Here is a 17742-nt window from a genome sequence, read left to right on the forward strand (position 1 = left end):
CAGGTGTTATTGCAAGAGCAGTGCTTGGTTCTGCAGCCCCAGGTGCTGTTTCCATACCACGCTTCGAGCCCTGGCCACCAGATGTCATTGCAAGAGCAGTGCTTGGTTCTCTATCCCCAGGTGCTGTTACCCTGCCAGGATCCTAGCCCTGGACACCAGGGTTCATTGCAAGAGCAGTGCTTGGTTCTCCATCCCCAGGTGCTGTTACCTTACCAAGCTCCTAGCCCTGGCCATCGGGTGCTATTGCCAAACACCAGGTGCTGTTACCTTACTACGCTCTCATCCCTGGCCACCAGGTGTCATTGCAAGAGCAGTGCTTGGTTCTCTATCCCCAGGTGCTGTTACCCTGCCAGGGTAACCAGACCAGGGCTAGGAGCACGGAATGGTAACAGCACCTGGGGAAGGAGCACCAAGCACTGCTCTTGCAATGATACCTGATGTCCAGGACTAGAAGTGCGGTAGGGTAACAGCACCTGGGGATGGAGAACCAAGCACTGCTCTTGCAATGATACCTGATGGCCAGGGCTAGGAGCGGGGCAGGGTAACAGCACCTGGAGGATGGAGAACCAAGCACAGCCCTTGGAATGACACCTGATGGCCAGGACTAGGAGCGTGGTATGGTAACAGCACCTGGGGATGGAAAGCCAAACCCTTCTCTTGCAATAACACCTGATGGCCAGTGCTAAGAGAGCGGTATGGTAACAGCACCTGGGGATGGAGAACCAAGCACTGCTCTTGCAATGACACCTGATGGCGAGTGCTAAGAGTGTCGTAAGGTAACAGCACCTGGGGTGCAGAACCAAGCACTGCTCATGGATTGACACTGGATGACCAGGGGGAGAGGCATGGTATGGTAAAAGCACCTGGGGGTGGAGAAGCGAGCACTGCTCTTGCAATGGCACCTGGTGGCCAGGGCTAGGAGAGTGTTATGGCAACAGCACCTGCAATGGAGACCCAAGCACTGCTCTTGCAATAGCACCTGATGGCTACGACTAGGAGCGTGGTATGTTAACAGCACCTAGGGATGGAGAACCAAGCACTGCTCTTGCAATGACACCTGATGGCTAGGGATAGGAGCGTGGTATGGTAACAGCACCTGGGAGTGGAGAACCATGCACTGCTCTTGCAACGACACCTGATGGCCAGGGCTAGGAGCGTAGTAAGGTAACAGCACCTGGTGTTTGGCAATAGCACCCGATGGCCAGGGCTAGGAGCGTGGTAGTGTAACAGCAGCTGGGAGTGGAGTAACAAGCACTGCTCTTGCAATGAACCCTGATGTCCAGGGCTAGGATCCTGGCAGGGTAACAGCACCTGGGGATAGAGAACCAAGCACTGCTCTTGCAATGACACCTAGTGGCCAGGGCTGAGAGCGTAGTAAGGTAACAGCACCTGGTGTTTGGCAATAGCACCCGTTGGCCAGGGCTAGGAGCGTGGTAGTGTAACAGCAGCTGGGAGTGGAGAACCAAGCACTGCTCTTGCAATGGCACCTTGTGGCCAGGGCTAGGAGCATGTTATGGTATCAGCACCTGCGATGGAGAACCACGCACTGCTCTTGCAATGACACCTGGTGGCCAGGGCTAAGAGCGTGGTATGGTATCAGCACCTGTGGGTGGAGCACCAAGCACTGCTCTTGCAATGACACCTGATTGCCAGGACTAGAAGTGTGGCAGGGTAGCAGCACCTGGGGATGGAGAACCAAGCACTGCTCTTGCAATGACACCTGATGGCCAGGACTAGAAGTGCGGCAGGGTAACAGCACCTGGGGATGGAGAACCAAGCACTGCTCTTGGAATGACACCTGATGGCCAGGACTAGGAGCGTGGTATGGTAACAGCACCTGGGGATGGAAAGCCAAACCCTTCTCTTGCAATGACACCTGATGGCCAGTGCTAAGAGAGCGGTATGGTAACAGCACCTGGGGATGGAGAACCAAGCACTGCTCTTGCAATGACACCTGATGGCGAGTGCTAAGAGTGTGGTAAGGTAACAGCACCTGGGGTGCAGAACCAAGCACTGCTCATGGATTGACACTGGATGACCAGGGGGAGAAGCATGGTATGGTAACAGCACCTGGGGGTGGAGAACCGAGCACTGCTCTTGCAATGGCACCTGGTGGCCAGGGCTAGGAGCGTGTTATGGCAACAGCACCTGCAATGGAGACCCAAGCACTGCTCTTGCAATGGCACCTGATGGCCAGGGCTAGAAGCGTGGTATGGAAACAGCACCTGGGGCTGCAGAACCAAGTACTTCTCTTGCAATAGCACCTGATGGCTACGACTAGGAGCGTGGTATGTTAACAGCACCTAGGGATGGAGAACCAAGCACTGCTCTTGCAATGACACCTGATGGCTAGGGATAGGAGCGTGGTATGGTAACAGCACCTGGGAGTGGAGAACCATGCACTGCTCTTGCAATGACACCTGATGGCCAGGGCTAGGAGTGTGGTATGGTAACAGCACCTGGAAGTGGAGAACCAAGCACTGCTCTTGCAATGGCACCTAATGGCCTGGGATAGGAATGTGGTATGGTAACAGCACCTGGTAGTTAAGAACCAAGCACTGCTCTTGCAATGGCACCTAATGGCCAGGGCTAGGATCCTGGCAGGGTAACAGCACCTTGGGATAGAGATCCAAGCACTGCTGTTGCAATGACACCTGGTGGTCAGGGCTGAGAGTGTAGTAAGGTAACAGCACCTGGTGTTTGGCAATAGCACCCGATGGCCAGGGCTAGGAGCGTGGTAGTGTAACAGCAGCTGGGAGTGGAGAACCAAGCACTGCTCTTGCAATGGCACCTTGTGGCCAGGTGTAGGAGCATGTTATGGTATCAGCACCTGCGATGGAGAACCACGCACTGCTCTTGCAATGACACCTGGTGGCCAGGGCTAAGAGCGTGGTATGGTATCAGCACCTGTGGGTGGAGCACCAAGCACTGCTCTTGCAATGACACCTGATTGCCAGGACTAGAAGTGCGGCAGGGTAGCAGCACCTGGGGATGGAGAACCAATCACTGCTCTTGCAATGACACCTGATGGCCAGGACTAGGAGCGTGGTAAGGTAACAGCACCTGGGGTGCAGAACCAAGCACTGCTCATGGAATGACACCGGATGACCAGGGGGAGGAGCATGGGATGGTAACAGCACCTGGGGATGGAGAACCGAGCACTGCTCTTGCAATGGCAACTGGTGGCCAGGGCTAGGAGCGTGTTATGGCAACAGCCCCTGCAATGGAGACCCAAGCACTGCTCTTGCAATGGCACCTGATGGCCAGGGCTAGAAGCGTGGTATGGAAACAGCACCTGGGGCTGCAGAACCAAGCACTGCTCTTGCAATAACACATGATAGTCACGCCTAGGAGCGTGATATGTTAACAGCACCTAGGGATGGAGAACCATGCACTGCTCTTGCAATGACACCTGATGGCTAGAGATAGGAGCGTGGTATGGTAACAGAACCTGGAAGTGGAGAACCATGCACTGCTCTTGTAATGACACCTGATGGCCAGGGCTAGGAGCGTGGTATGGTAACAGCACCTGGAAGTGGAGAACCAAGCACTGCTCTTGCAATGGCACCTAATGGCCTGGGATAGGAATGTGGTATGGTAACAGCACCTGGTAGTTAAGAACCAAGCACTGCTCTTGCAATGGCACCTAATGGCCAGGGCTAGGATCCTGGCAGGGTAACAGCACCTTGGGATAGAGATCCAAGCACTGCTGTTGCAATGACACCTGGTGGTCAGGGCTGAGAGTGTAGTAAGGTAACAGCACCTGGTGTTTGGCAATAGCACCCGATGGCCAGGGCTAGGAGCGTGGTAGTGTAACAGCAGCTGGGAGTGGAGAACCAAGCACTGCTCTTGCAATGGCACCTTGTGGCCAGGTCTAGGAGCATGTTATGGTATCAGCACCTGCGATGGAGAACCACGCACTGCTCTTGCAATGACACCTGGTGGCCAGGGCTAAGAGCGTGGTATGGTATCAGCACCTGTGGGTGGAGCACCAAGCACTGCTCTTGCAATGACACCTGATTGCCAGGACTAGAAGTGCGGCAGGGTAGCAGCACCTGGGGATGGAGAACCAATCACTGCTCTTGCAATGACACCTGATGGCCAGGACTAGGAGCGTGGTAAGGTAACAGCACCTGGGGTGCAGAACCAAGCACTGCTCATGGAATGACACCGGATGACCAGGGGGAGGAGCATGGGATGGTAACAGCACCTGGGGATGGAGAACCGAGCACTGCTCTTGCAATGGCAACTGGTGGCCAGGGCTAGGAGCGTGTTATGGCAACAGCCCCTGCAATGGAGACCCAAGCACTGCTCTTGCAATGGCACCTGATGGCCAGGGCTAGAAGCGTGGTATGGAAACAGCACCTGGGGCTGCAGAACCAAGCACTGCTCTTGCAATAACACATGATAGTCACGCCTAGGAGCGTGATATGTTAACAGCACCTAGGGATGGAGAACCATGCACTGCTCTTGCAATGACACCTGATGGCTAGAGATAGGAGCGTGGTATGTTAACAGAACCTGGAAGTGGAGAACCATGCACTGCTCTTGTAATGACACCTGATGGCCAGGGCTAGGAGCGTGGTATGGTAACAGCACCTGGGAGTGGAGAACCAAGAACTGCTCTTGCAATGGCACCTAATGGCCAGGGGTAGGAATGTGGTATGGTAACAGCACCTGGGGATCGAGAATCAAGCACCGCTCTTGCAATGGCACCTGGTGGCCAGGTGCCATTGAAAGAGCAGTGCTTGGTTCTCCATCACCAGGTGCTGTTACCATAACACGCTCCTATCCCTAGCCACCAGGTCTCATTGCAAGAGCAGTGCTTGGTTCTCCATCCCCAGGTGTTGTTACCATACCACGCTCCTAGCCCTGGCCACTAGGTGCTATTGCAAGAGCAGTGCTTGCTGCTCCTTCTCCAGGTGCTGTTACCATACCACACTCCTAGCCCTGGACATCAGGGTTCATTGCAAGAGCAGTGCTTGCTTCTCCATCCCCAGGTGCTGATACCCTGCCAAGATCCTAGCCCTGGCCACCAGGTACCATTGCAAGAGGAGTGCTTGGTTCTCCATCACCAGGTGCTGTTACCATAACACGCTCCTATCCCTAGCCACCAGGTCTCATTGCAAGAGCAGTGCTTGGTTCTCCATCCCCAGGTGCTGTTACCATACCACGCTCCTAGCCCTGGCCACTAGGTGCTATTGCAAGAGCAGTGCTTGCTGCTCCTTCTCCAGGTGCTGTTACCACACCACACTCCTAGCCCTGGACATCAGGGTTCATTGCAAGAGCAGTGCTTGGTTCCCCATCCCCAGGTGCTGTTATCCTGCCAAGATCCTAGCCCTCGCCATCAGGTGCCATTGCAAGAGCAGTGCTTGGTTCTCCACTCCCAGGTGCTTTTACCTTACCATGCTCCCAGCCCTGGCCACCAGGTGCCATTGCAAAAGCAGTGCTTGGTTCTCGATCCCCAGGTACTGTTACCATACCACACTCCTACCCCTGGCCATTAGGTGCCATTGCAAGAGCAGTGCTTGGTTCTCCACTCCCAGGTGCTGTTACCATACCACGCTCCTAGTCCTGGCCATCAGGTGTCATTCCATGAGCAGTGCTTGGTTCTGCGCCCCAGGTGCTGTTACCCTGCCACGCTCCTAGTCCTGGCCATCAGGAGCCATTGCAAGTGCAGTGCTTGGTTCTCCTTCACCAGGTGCTGTTACCCTGCCGCACTTCTAGTCCTGGCACTCAGGTGTCATTGCAAGAGCAGTGCTTGGTGCTCCATCCCCAGGTGCTGTTACCACCCTGCGCTCCTAGCCCTCATGACCAGGTGTCATTGCAAGAGCAGTGCGTGGTTCTCCATCGCAGGTGCTGTTACCATAACATGCTCCTAGCCCTGGCCATCAGGTGCCATTGCAAGAGCAGTGCTTGGTTCTCCACTCCCAGCTGATGTTACACTACCACGCTCCTAGCCCTGGCCATCAGGTGCTATTGCCAAACACCGGGTGCTGTTACCTTACTACGCTCGCAGCCCTGGCCACCAGGTGTCATTGCAAGAGCAGTGCTTGGTTCTCTATCCCCAGGTGCTGTTACCCTGCCAGGATCCTAGCACTGGACACCAGGGTTCATTGCAAGAGCAGTGCTTGGTTCTCCATCTCCAGGTGCTTTTACCTTACCACGCTCCTAGCCCTGGCCATCGGGTGCTATTGCCAAACACCAGATGCTGGTACCTTACTACGCTCTCAGCCCTGGCCACCAGGTGTCATTGCAAGAGCAGTGCTTGGTTCTCTATCCCCAGGTGCTGTTACCCTGCCAGGGTCCTAGCCCTGGACATCAGGGTTCATTGCAAGAGCAGTGCTTGGTTCTCTATCCCCAGGTGCTGTTACCCTGCCAGGATCCTAGCTCTCGCCATTAGGGTCTGTTGCAAGAGCAGTGCTTGGTTTTTAACTACCAGGTGCTGTTACCTTACCACGCTCCTAGCCCTGGCCATGAGGTGCCATTGCAAAAGCAGTGCTTGGTTCTCCACTCCCAGGTGCTGTTACCTGACCACGCTCCCAGCCCTGGCCACCAGGTGCCATTGCAAGAACAGTGCTTGATTATCGATCCCCAGGTGCTGTTACCATACCACATTCCTACCCCAGGCATTAGGTGCCATTGCAAGAGCAGTGCTTGGTTCTCCACTCCCAGGTGCTGTTACCATACCACGCTCCTAGCCCTGGCCATCAGGTGTCATTACAAGAGCAGTGCATGGTTCTCCACTTCCAGGTGCTGTTACCATACCACGCTCCTATCCCTAGCCATCAGGTGTCATTGCAAGAGCAGTGCTTGGTTCTCCATCCCTAGGTGCTGTTAACATATCACGCTCCTAGCCGTAGCCATCAGGTGTTATTGCAAGAGCAGTGCTTGGTTCTCCATCCCTAGGTGCTGTTAACATATCACGCTCCTAGCCGTAGCCATCAGGTGTTATTGCAAGAGCAGTGCTTGGTTCTGCAGCCCCAGGTGCTGTTTCCATACCACGCTTCTAGCCCTGGCCATCAGGTGCCATTGCAAGAGCAGTGCTTGGGTCTCCATTGCAGGTGCTGTTGCCATAACACGCTCCTAGCCCTGGCCACCAGTTGCCATTGCAAGAGCAGTGCTGGTTCTCCATCCCCAGGTGCTGTTACCTTACCACGCTCCTAACCCTGGCCATCAGGTGCCATTCCAAGAGCAGTGCTCGGTTCTCCATCCCCAGGTGCTGTTACCATACCATGCTCCTCCCCCTGGTCATCCGGTGTCATTCCATGAGCATTGCTTGGTTCTCCATCCTCCAGGTGCTGTTACCCTGCCACGCTCCTAGTCCTGGCCATCAGGTGCCATTGCAAGAGCAGTGCTTGATTCTCCATCCCCAGGTGCTGTTACCCTGCCGCATTTCTAGTCCTTGCCATCAGGTGTCATTGCAAGAGCAGTGCTTGGTTCCCATCCCCAGGTGCTGCTACCCTGCCGCACTTCTAGTCCTGGCAATCAGGTGTCATTGCAAGAGCAGTGCTTGGTGCTCCATCCCCAGGTGCTGTTACCACCCCGCGCTCCTAGCCCTCATCACCAGGTGTCATTGCAAGAGCAGTATATGGTACTCCATCGCAGGTGCTGTTACCATAACATGCTCCTAGCCCTGGCCACAAGGTGCCATTGCAAGAGCAGTGCTTGGTTCTCCACTCCCAGCTGCTGTTACACTACCACGCTCCTAGCCCTGGCCATCGGGTGCTATTGCCAAACACCAGGTGCTGTTACCTTACTACGCTCTCAGCCCTGGCCACCGGGTGTCATTGCAAGAGCAGTGCTTGGTTCTCTATCCCCAGGTGCTGTTACCCTGCCAGGATCCTAGCCCTGGACTTCAGGGTTCATTGCAAGAGCAGTGCTTGGTTCTCCACTCCCAGCTGCTGTTACACTACCACGCTCCTAGCCCTGGCCATCGGGTGTCATTGCAAGAGCAGTGCTTGGTTCTCCATCCCTAGGTGCTGTTAACATATCACGCTCCTAGCCGTGGCCATCAGGTGTTATTGGAAGAGCAGTGCTTGGTTCTCCACTCCCAGGTGCTGTTACCATACCACACTCCTAGCCCTGGCCATCAGATCTCATTGCAAGAGCAGTGCATGGTTCTCCACTCCCAAATGCTGTTACCATACCACGGTCCTAGCCATGGCCATCAGCTGTCATTGCAAGAGCAGTGCTTGGTTCTGCAGCCCCAGGTGCTGTTTCCATAGCACGCTTCTAGCCTGGCCACCAAGTGCCATCGCAAGAGCAGTGCTTGGATTTCCATCGCAGGTGCTGTTACCATAACACGCTCCTCGCCCTGGCAATCAGATGTCATTCCAAGAGCAGTGCTTGATTCTCCCCCCCAGGTGCTGTTACCTTACCACACTCTTAGCCCTGGCCATCAGGTGTCATTGCGAGAGCAGTGCTTGGTTCTCCATCACCAGGTGCTGTAACCTTACCACGCTCCTAGCCCAGGCCATCAGGTGTCATTGCAAGAGCAGCGCTTGGTTCTCCATCCCCAGGGGCTGTTACCCTGCCGTGCTCCTAACCCTGGCCATCAGGTGTCTTTGCAAGAGCAGTGCTTGGTTCTCTATCCCCAGGTGCTGTTACCCTGCCAGGATCCTAGCCCTGGACATCAGGTGTCATTGCAAGAGCAGTGCTTGGTTCTCTATCCCCAGGTGCTGATACCCTGCCAGGATCCTAGCCCTCGCCATTAGGTGCCATTGCAAGAGCAGTGCTTGGTTCTTAACTACCAGGTGCTGTTACCTTACCACGCTCCTAGCCCTGGCCACCAGGTGCCATTGCAAGAGCAGTGCTTGGTTATCGATCCCCAGGTGCTGTTACCATACCACACTCCTACCCCTGGCCATTAGGTGCCATTGCAAGAGCAGTGCTTGGTTCTCCACTCCCAGGTGCTGTTACCATACCACGCTCCTAGCCCTGCCCATCAGGTGTCATTGCAAGAGCAGTGCATGGTTCTCCACTCCCAGGTGCTGTTACCATACCACACTCCTACCCCTGGCCATTAGGTGCCATTGCAAGAGCAGTGCCTGGTTCTCCATCCCTAGGTGCTGTTACCTTACCACGCTCCTAACCCTGGCCATCAGGTGCCATTCCAAGAGCAGTGCTCGGTTCTCCATCCCCAGGTGCTGTTACCATACCACGCTCCTCGCCCTGGCCACCAGGTGTCATTCCAAGAGCAGTGCTTGGTTCTGCACCCCAGGTGCTGTTACCTTACCACGCTCCTAGTCCTGGCCATCAGGTGTCATTCCAAGGGCAGTGCTTGGTTCTCCATCCCCAGGTGCTGTAACCCTGCTGCACTCCTAGTCCTGGCCATCAGGTGTCATTGCAAGAGAAGTGCTTGGTTCTGGTTCACCAGGTGCCGTTACCATACCACGCTCTTAGCCCTGGCCACCAGGTGCCATTGCAAGAGCAGTGCTTGGTTCTCCATCCCCAGGTGCTGTTACCCTACCACACTTCTATTCCTGGCCATCAGGTGTCATTGCAAGAGCAGTGCTTGGTGCTCCATCCCCAGGTGCTGTTACCTTACCAAGCTCCTAGCCCTGGCCGGCAGGTGTCATTGCAAGAGCAGTGTTTGGCTCTCCATCCCCAGGTGCTGTTACCATACCGCGCTCCTAGCCCTGGCCACCAGGTGCCATTGCAAGAGCAGTGCTTGGTACTCCACTCCCAGATGCTGTTACCTTACCACGCTCCCAGCCCTGGCCATCAGGTGTCATTGCAAGAGCAGTGCTTGGTTCTCCATCCCCAGGTGCTGTTACCCTGCCGTGCTCCTAGGCCTGGCCATCAGGTGTCATTGCAAGAGAAGTACTTGGTTCTCCTTCACCAGGTGCTGTTACCCTGCTGTGCTCCTAACCCTGGCCATCAGGTGTCTTTGCAAGAGCAGTGCTTAGTTCTCCATCCCCAGGTGCTGTTACCCTGCCGCGCTCCTAGTCCTGACCATCAGGTGTCATTGCAAGAGCAGTGCTTGGTTCTCCATCCCCAGGTGCTGTTACCCTGCCAGGAACCTAGCCCTGGACATCAGGGTTCATTGCAAGAGCAGTGCTTGGTTCTCCATCCCCAGGTGCTGATACCCTGCCAGGATCCTAGCCCTCGCCATTAGGTGCCATTGCAAGAGCAGTGCTTGGTTCTTAACTACCAGGTGCTGATACCATACCACGCTCCTAGCCCTGGCCATCAGGTGCCATTGCAAAAGCAGTGCTTGGTTCTCCACTCCCAGGTGCTGTTACCTTACCACGCTCCCATCCCTGGCCACCAGGTGCCATTGCAAGAGTAGTGCTTGGTTCTCGATCCCCAGGTGCTGTTACCATACCACACTCCTATCCCTGGCCATTAGGTGCCATTGCAAGAGCAGTGCTTGGATTTCCATTGCAGGCGCTATTACCATAACACGCTCCTAGCCCTGGCCACCAGGTGCCATTGCAAGAACAATGCTTGGTTCCAGATCCCCAGGTGCTGTTACCCTACCACGCTCCTCGCCCTGGCCATCAGATGTCATTCCAAGAGCAGTGCTTGGTTCTCCACCCCAGGTGCTGTTACCTTACCACGCTCCTAGCCCTGGCCATCAGGTGTCATTGCAAGAGCAGTGCTTGGTTCTCCATCACCAGGTGCTGTTACCTTACCACGCTCCTAGTCCTGGCCATAAGGTGCCATTGCAAAAGTAGTGCTTGGTTCTCCACCCCAGGTCCTGTTACCTTACCACGCTCCTAGCCCTGGGCATCAGGTGTTATTGCAAGAGCAGTGCTTGGTTCTCCATCACCAGGTGCTGTTACCCTGCCGTGATCCTAGTCCTGGCCATCAGGTGTCATTGCAAGAGCAGTGCTTGGTTCTCCACTCCCAGGTGCTTTTACCTTACCATGCTCCCAGCCCTGGCCACCAGGTGCCATTGCAAAAGCAGTGCTTGGTTCTCGATCCCCAGGTACTGTTACCATACCACACTCCTACCCCTGGCCATTAGGTGCCATTGCAAGAGCAGTGCTTGGTTCTCCACTCCCAGGTGCTGTTACCATACCACGCTCCCAGTCCTGGCCATCAGGTGTAATTCCATGAGCAGTGCTTGGTTCTGCGCCACAGGTGCTGTTACCCTGTCACGCTCCTAGTCCTGGCCATCAGGAGCCATTGCAAGTGCAGTGCTTGGTTCTCCTTCACCAGGTGCTGTTACCCTGCCGCACTTTTAGTCCTGGCACTCAGGTGTCATTGCAAGAGCAGTGCTTGGTGCTCCATCCCCAGGTGCTGTTACCACCCTGCGCTCCTAGCCCTCATCACCAGGTGTCATTGCAAGAGCAGTGCGTGGTTCTCCATCGAAGGTGCTGTTACCATAACATGCTCCTAGCCCTGGCCATCAGGTGCCATTGCAAGAGCAGTGCGTGGTTCTCCACTCCCAGCTGATGTTACACTACCACGCTCCTAGCCCTGGCCATCGGGTGCTATTGCCAAACACCGGGTGCTGTTACCTTACTACGCTCGCAGCCCTGGCCACCAGGTGTCATTGCAAGAGCAGTGCTTGGTTCTCCATCCCCAGGTGCTGTTACCATTCCACGCTCCTAGCCCTGGCCATCAGCTGCCATTGCAAGAGCAGTGCTTGGTTCTCCATCCCCAGGTGCTGTTACTCTGCCGCACTTCTAGTCCTGGCCATCAGGTGTCATTGCAAGAGCAGTGCTTGGTGCTCCATCCCCAGGTGCTGTTACCATACCGCGCTCCTAGCCCTGGCTGCCAGGTGCCATTGCAAGAGCAGTGCTTGGTTCTCCACTCCCAGGTGCTGTTACCTTACCACGCTCCTAGCCCTGGTCATCAGACGTCATTGCAAGAGCAGTGCTTGGTTCTCCATCCACAGGTGCTGTTACCCTGTCGCACTCCTAGCCCTGGACATCAGGTGTCATTGGAAGAGCATTGCTTGGTTCTCTATCCCCAGGTGCTGATGCCCTGCCAGGATCCTAGCCCTCGCCATTAGGTGCCATTGCAAGAGCAGTGCTTGGTTCTTAACTACCAGGTGCTGTTACCTTACCACGCTCCTAGCCCTAGCCATCAGGTGCCATTGCAAAAACAGTGCTTGGTTCTCCACTCCCAGGTGCTGTTACCTTACCATGCTCCCAGCCCTGGCCACCAGGTGCCATTGCAAGAGCAGTGCTTGGTTCTCGATCCCCAGGTGCTGTTACCATACCACACTCCTACCCCTGGCCATTAGGTGCCATTGCAAGAGCAGTGCTTGGTTCTCCACTCCCAGGTGCTGTTACCATACCACGCTCCTAGCCCTGCCCATCAGGTGTCATTGCAAGAGCAGTGCATGGTTCTCCACTCCCAGGTGCTGTTACCCTACCACAGTCCTACCCCTGGCCATTAGGTGCCATTGCAAGAGCAGTGTTTCGTTCTCCATCCCTAGGTGCTGTTAACATACCACGCTCCTAGCCGTGGCCATTAGGTGTTATTGCAAGAGCAGTGCTTGGTTCTGCAGCCCCAGGTGCTGTTTCCATACCACGCTTCGTGCCCTGGCCATCTGGTGTCTTTGCAAGAGCAGTGCTTGGTTCTCCATCCACAGGTGCTGTTACCCTGCCACGCTCCTAGTCCTGGCAGGGCAACACTCCTACCCCTGGCCATTAGGTGCCATTGCAAGAGCAGTGCTTGGTTCTCCACTCCCAGGTGCTGTTACCATACCACGCTCCTAGCCCTGCCCATCAGGTGTCATTGCAAGAGCAGTGCTTGGTTCTCCATCACCAGATGCTGTTACCATACCACGCTCCTATCCCTAGCCACCAGATGTCATTGCAAGAGCAGTGCTCGGTTATCCATCCCCAGGTGCTGTTACCCTGCCAGGCTCCTAGCCATGGCCATCAGGTGCCATTGCAAGTGGAGTGCTTGGTTCTCCATCAGCAGGTGCTGTTACCATACCACGATCCTATCCCTAGCCACCAGGTGTCATTGCAAGAGCAGTGCTTGGTTCTCTATCCCCAGGTGCTGTTACCATACCACGCTCCTAGCCCTGGCCATTAGGTGCCATTGCAAGAGCAGTGCTTGCTGCTCCTTCTCCAGGTGCTGTTACCATACCACACTCCTAGCCCTGGACATCAGGTGTCATTGCAAGAGCAGTGCATGGTTCTCCACTCCCAGGTGCTGTTACCATACCACACTCCTACCCCTGGCCATTAGGTGCCATTGCAAGAGAGGTGCTTGGTTCTCCATCCCTAGGTGCTGTTAACATAACATGCTCCTAGCCGTGGCCATCAGGTGTTATTGCAAGAGCAGTGCTTGGTTCTGCAGCCCCAGGTGCTGTTTCCATACCACGCATCGAGCCCTGGCCATCAGGAGCCATTGCAAGAGCAGTGCTTGGGTCTCCATTGCAGGTGCTGTTGCCATAACACGCTCCTAGCCCTGGCCACCAGGTGCCATTGCAAGAGCAGTGCTTGGTTCTCCATCCCGAGGTGCTGTTATCTTACCACGCTCCTAGCCCTGGCCATCAGGTGGCATTGCAAGAGCAGTGCTTGGTTCTCCATCCCCAGGTGCTGTTACCCTGCCGTGCTCCTAGCCCTGGCCATCAGGTGTCTTTGCAAGAGCAGTGCTTGGTTCTCCATCCGCAGGTGCTGTTACCCTGCCAGGATCCTAGCCCTGGACATCAGGGTTCATAGCAAGAGCAGTGCTTGGTTCTCCATCCCCAGGTGCTGTTACCCTGCCAGGATCCTAGCCCTGGACCTCAGGGTTCATTGCAAGAGCAGTGCTTGGTTCTTAACTACCAGGTGCTGTTACCTTACCACGCTCTCAGCCCTGGCCACCAGGTGCCATTGCAAGAGCAGTGCATGGTTCTCCACTCCAGGTGCTGTTACCTTACCACGCTCCCAGCCCTGGCCACCAGGTGCCATTCCAATAGCAGTGCTTGGTTCTCCATCCCCAGGTGCTGTTACCATACCACGCTCCTAGCCCTGGACATCAGGGTTCATTGCAAGATCAGTGCTTGCTTCTCCATCCCCAGGTGCTGATACCCTGCCAAGATCCTAGCCCTGGCCACCAGGTGCCATTGCAAGAGGAGTGCTTGGTTCTCCATCACCAGGTGCTGTTACCATAACACGCTCCTATCCCTAGCCACCAGGTCTCATTGCAAGAGCAGTGCTTGGTTCTCCATACCCAGGTGATGTTACCATACCACGCTCCTAGCCCTGGCCACTAGGTGTCATTGCAAGAGCAGTGCATGGTTCTCCACTCCCAGGTGCTGTTACCATACCACACTCCTACCCCTGGCCATTAGGTGCCATTGCAAGAGCAGTGCCTGGTTCTCCATCCCTAGGTGCTGTTACCTTACCACGCTCCTAACCCTGGCCATCAGGTGCCATTCCAAGAGCAGTGCTCGGTTCTCCATCCCCAGGTGCTGTTACCATACCACGCTCCTCGCCCTGGCCACCAGGTGTCATTCCAAGAGCAGTGCTTGGTTCTGCACCCCAGGTGCTGTTACCTTACCACGCTCCTAGTCCTGGCCATCAGGTGTCATTCCAAGGGCAGTGCTTGGTTCTCCATCCCCAGGTGCTGTAACCCTGCTGCACTCCTAGTCCTGGCCATCAGGTGTCATTGCAAGAGAAGTGCTTGGTTCTGGTTCACCAGGTGCCGTTACCATACCACGCTCTTAGCCCTGGCCACCAGGTGCCATTGCAAGAGCAGTGCTTGGTTCTCCATCCCCAGGTGCTGTTACCCTACCACACTTCTATTCCTGGCCATCAGGTGTCATTGCAAGAGCAGTGCTTGGTGCTCCATCCCCAGGTGCTGTTACCTTACCAAGCTCCTAGCCCTGGCCGGCAGGTGTCATTGCAAGAGCAGTGTTTGGCTCTCCATCCCCAGGTGCTGTTACCATACCGCGCTCCTAGCCCTGGCCACCAGGTGCCATTGCAAGAGCAGTGCTTGGTACTCCACTCCCAGATGCTGTTACCTTACCACGCTCCCAGCCCTGGCCATCAGGTGTCATTGCAAGAGCAGTGCTTGGTTCTGCATCCCCAGGTGCTGTTACCCTGCCGTGCTCCTAGGCCTGGCCATCAGGTGTCATTGCAAGAGAAGTACTTGGTTCTCCTTCACCAGGTGCTGTTACCCTGCCGTGCTCCTAACCCTGGCCATCAGGTGTCTTTGCAAGAGCAGTGCTTGGTTCTCCATCCCCAGGTGCTGTTACCCTGCCGCGCTCCTAGTCCTGACCATCAGGTGTCATTGCAAGAGCAGTGCTTGGTTCTCCATCCCCAGGTGCTGTTACCCTGCCAGGAACCTAGCCCTGGACATCAGGGTTCATTGCAAGAGCAGTGCTTGGTTCTCCATCCCCAGGTGCTGATACCCTGCCAGGATCCTAGCCCTCGCCATTAGGTGCCATTGCAAGAGCAGTGCTTGGTTCTTAACTACCAGGTGCTGATACCATACCACGCTCCTAGCCCTGGCCACCAGGTGCCATTGCAAGAGTAGTGCTTGGTTCTCGATCCCCAGGTGCTGTTACCATACCACACTCCTATCCCTGGCCATTAGGTGCCATTGCAAGAGCAGTGCTTGGATTTCCATTGCAGGCGCTATTACCATAACACGCTCCTAGCCCTGGCCACCAGGTGCCATTGCAAGAACAATGCTTGGTTCCAGATCCCCAGGTGCTGTTACCCTACCACGCTCCTCGCCCTGGCCATCAGATGTCATTCCAAGAGCAGTGCTTGGTTCTCCACCCCAGGTGCTGTTACCTTACCACGCTCCTAGCCCTGGCCATCAGGTGTCATTGCAAGAGCAGTGCTTGGTTCTCCATCACCAGGTGCTGTTACCTTACCACGCTCCTAGTCCTGGCCATAAGGAGCCATTGCAAAAGTAGTGCTTGGTTCTCCACCCCAGGTCCTGTTACCTTACCACGCTCCTAGCCCTGGGCATCAGGTGTTATTGCAAGAGCAGTGCTTGGTTCTCCATCACCAGGTGCTGTTACCCTGCCGTGATCCTAGTCCTGGCCATCAGGTGTCATTGCAAGAGCAGTGCTTGGTTCTCCACTCCCAGGTGCTTTTACCTTACCATGCTCCCAGCCCTGGCCACCAGGTGCCATTGCAAAAGCAGTGCTTGGTTCTCGATCCCCAGGTACTGTTACCATACCACACTCCTACCCCTGGCCATTAGGTGCCATTGCAAGAGCAGTGCTTGGTTCTCCACTCCCAGGTGCTGTTACCATACCACGCTCCCAGTCCTGGCCATCAGGTGTAATTCCATGAGCATTGCTTGGTTCTGCGCCACAGGTGCTGTTACCCTGTCACGCTCCTAGTCCTGGCCATCAGGAGCCATTGCAAGTGCAGTGCTTGGTTCTCCTTCACCAGGTGCTGTTACCCTGCCGCACTTCTAGTCCTGGCACTCAGGTGTCATTGCAAGAGCAGTGCTTGGTGCTCCATCCCCAGGTGCTGTTACCACCCTGCGCTCCTAGCCCTCATCACCAGGTGTCATTGCAAGAGTAGTGCGTGGTTCTCCATCGAAGGTGCTGTTACCATAACATGCTCCTAGCCCTGGCCATCAGGTGCCATTGCAAGAGCAGTGCGTGGTTCTCCACTCCCAGCTGATGTTACACTACCCCGCTCCTAGCCCTGGCCATCGGGTGCTATTGCCAAACACCGGGTGCTGTTACCTTACTACGCTCGCAGCCCTGGCCACCAGGTGTCATTGCAAGAGCAGTGCTTGGTTCTCCATCCCCAGGTGCTGTTACCATTCCACGCTCCTAGCCCTGGCCATCAGCTGCCATTGCAAGAGCAGTGCTTGGTTCTCCATCCCCAGGTGCTGTTACTCTGCCGCACTTCTAGTCCTGGCCATCAGGTGTCATTGCAAGAGCAGTGCTTGGTGCTCCATCCCCAGGTGCTGTTACCATACCGCGCTCCTAGCCCTGGCTGCCAGGTGCCATTGCAAGAGCAGTGCTTGGTTCTCCACTCCCAGGTGCTGTTACCTTACCACGCTCCTAGCCCTGGTCATCAGACGTCATTGCAAGAGCACTGCTTGGTTCTCCATCCCCAGGTGCTGTTACACTGCCAAGCTCCTAGCCCATGCCATCTGGTGCCATTGTAAGAGCAGTGCTCTGTTCTCTGTCCCCAGGTGCTGTTACCTTACTGCGCTCCTAGCGCTGGCCATCAGGTGCAAGAGCAGTGCTTGGTTCTCCATCACCAGGTGCTGTTACCATTCCACGCTCCTAGCCCTGGCTACCAGATGTCATTGCAAGAGCAGTGCTTGGTTCTCCATCACCAGATGCTGTTACCATACCACGCTCCTATCCCTAGCCACCAGATGTCATTGCAAGAGCAGTGCTCGGTTCTCCATCCCCAGGTGCTGTTACCCTGCCAGGCTCCTAGCCCTGGCCATCAGGTGCCATTGCAAGTGGAGTGCTTGGTTCTCCATCACCAGGTGCTGTTACCATACCACGCTACTATCCCGGGCCATCAGGTGTCATTGCAAGAGCAGTGCTTGGTTCTCCATCCCCAGGTGCTGTTACCATTCCGCGCTCCTAGCCCTGGCCACCAGATGTCATTGCAAGAGCAGTGCTTGGTTCTCCATCACCAGATGCTGTTACCATACCACGCTCCTATCCCTAGCCACCAGATGTCATTGCAAGAGCAGTGCTCAGTTTTCCATCCCCAGGTGCTGTTACCTTACCATGCTCCCAGCCCTGGCCACCAGGTGCTATTGCAAGAGCAGTGCTTGGTTCTCGATCCCCAGGTGCTGTTACCATACCACGATCCTAGCCCTAGCCATCAGGTGCCATTGCAA

This window comes from Ambystoma mexicanum, chromosome 6q, assembly GCF_040938575.1.
Source record: "Ambystoma mexicanum isolate Mex_15411 chromosome 6q, UKY_AmexF1_1, whole genome shotgun sequence".
Taxonomy (NCBI): domain Eukaryota; kingdom Metazoa; phylum Chordata; class Amphibia; order Caudata; family Ambystomatidae; genus Ambystoma; species Ambystoma mexicanum.